The sequence below is a fragment of the Zingiber officinale genome, chromosome 1B, assembly GCF_018446385.1.
Source record: "Zingiber officinale cultivar Zhangliang chromosome 1B, Zo_v1.1, whole genome shotgun sequence".
NCBI classification, from domain to species: Eukaryota; Viridiplantae; Streptophyta; class Magnoliopsida; order Zingiberales; family Zingiberaceae; genus Zingiber; species Zingiber officinale.
The window spans coordinates 148,163,359-148,165,657 of NC_055986.1; the positions used below are offsets into that span (position 1 = coordinate 148,163,359).

At 33.5% G+C, this 2,299-nt stretch overlaps 1 long non-coding RNA gene across 1 annotated transcript; it reads left to right on the forward strand.

Moving 5' to 3' along the window:
- The first annotated feature begins 1,955 nt into the window (after positions 1–1,955).
- LOC122008667 lies at positions 1,956–2,299 on the forward strand. Its single transcript, XR_006119351.1, has 3 exons — positions 1,956–1,974; positions 2,069–2,192; positions 2,288–2,299. It is a non-coding gene; the product is annotated as an uncharacterized LOC122008667 (long non-coding RNA).

Below are 2,299 nucleotides of genomic sequence, written 5' to 3' on the forward strand. Positions count from 1 at the left end.
TGCAAGATGTCAAGTAGAGGAAAGGATATTGGTTCTAACAAAAAAAAATCAAGGGGGAGAGGGCGACGAAAATGGCAATCTCTGACGATACAAGATGAGTATGTATATTTAATTCTTATGAATGGAGTACAATTTAATCACACTATTGATTAGTTACATAATATTTACTTTAATGATGATGCATGTAGGCAACATGATACAACGCATGGACTTGATAACATACCAAATGAAATACAGGTATGCTAATTTTATCTCGATATTGTATTTATTAGCATGCATATTATATGATAATTTCTATTGGCATAATTAAACAATTTCTTGTCTCTTTCTGGATTGGTTTTATTAACAATTATATTACACCTCTATGATGTATGTATGTGAGGCATTTTTATTACAATTATATTATTGGGTCTGATTTCTTTCTTCTCTCGGCCATAAGATAATAGGTGAATGAATGTGGTTATCATTGGTGGTGGAAGGAACTATAGAGGGCCATCTACAGCTAAATAGAATTCACCCTAAGCATGGCATTGACCCATACGTTGGTCATCATCATCAAGAATAGCATCATAACTTTCATATGTTGGTCATCAAGAATAGCTAGGAACTATGACGTTTTCTGCACTTGGATCCCTCACTGCACTGCCTCTTTTTCTTGTGGCCAACAATTGTTAACGTTGATTGCATCTTGGTGTTGCCCTCGATGCAAATTTTCAGTTTCCTACAACACCACCTCTTATTTTCAGATTTTGATGAGCAATCTATCAATAGAAAAATGTTGAGTTCACATTTTGGCTAGCAGTCAATCTGGAATTTTGTTCTCTTTCATAAGATAATAGGTGAATGAATGTGGTTATCATTGGTGGTGGAAGGAACTATAGAGGGCCATCTACAGCTAAATAGAATTCACCCTAAGCATGGCACTGACCCATACGTTGGTCATCAACATCAAGAATAGCATCATAACTTTCGTATGTTGGTCATCAAGATTAGCTAGGAACTATGACGTTTTCTGCACTTGGATCCCTTACTGCACTGCCTCTTTTTCATGTGGCCAACAATTGTTAACGTTGATTGCATCTTGGTGTTGCCCTCGATGCAAATTTTCAGTTTCCTACAACAACAAACTCTTATTTCCAGATTTTGATGAGCAATCTATCAATAGAAAAATGTTGAGTTCACATTTTGGCTAGCAGTCAATCTGGAATTTTGTTCTCTTTTGTGTTAGACTACCATTGGCAGCAGGCCTTTGTGTAGTGACATCCTATGTTCCTTAGACACCATTGGCACCATTGGCTAGCAGTCCCCCTAGTTGCACTCAAGGATTCTGCTCTTGAGTCAACTGTCAGCCTAGCATGACAGCACTGAATCAATTAAGCTTTTGTATTGCTAAAATTTAAACCGTGGTTAACTCTTGAGTTAACTCTTTTGTTAATCAATTAAGCTTCTGCTCTTGAGTCAACTGTCACCCTTTTGTTAACTCTTGAGTTACAATGTTCATTAAACCGTGGCTAAAATTTAAGCTTTTGTATTGCTGCTCAATTAATTAAAATTTATGCTCTTGTATTGCTACTTCAATGCTGCTTAATTAGTTAAAATTTAAGCTCTTGTATTGTTGCTCAATTAGTTAAAATTTATGCTCTTGTATTGCTACTTCAATGCTGCTCAATTAGCTAAAATTTTATCTCGATATTGCATTAGCACCTTGATCAGAATGATTTAAATGTAAATTTTATTATTTATTTGAAAATCACAATGGTAAGGTTAATATCCATGGTTAAACATTGAGCTAAATTTTCTTATTTATTTGTCATAGAATGAGGTGGGAAGACAAATTTCAGATGATAACGTGATTAATGATGCAAGATGCGAAGAAGATAGTTCATCAGTAGTTCGACGAAGAGGACCTAATCAAGGGTCTCAAATTCCAACCAATATTGATGAACGAACCAAAATAAATGTGGTTATGAATAAGTAAGTCATATGACCTTTTAAATTTATTAAGTTTTGATACTTTTGTATTAAATTAATTTTGTTGTTATAATATTCTTAATTTTGTTATCTTTAGATTTGTCGAAAATGAGGTTCCTCGTGAAATTACAAATGATATCAAAGGAGTGATTAAAGGAGTATGGCCAACGTGGAAAAAGGTGCCTAATGATATTAAAGATTTACTTTGGGAAAATTTTAAGGTAAGTAATACATTTTTTAATTAGAACCGCCATTAATTATTTATTCGCATGTGATATTATATATAATCATTGATTATTTATTAATTTTGATGCAGTTGAGATATAAT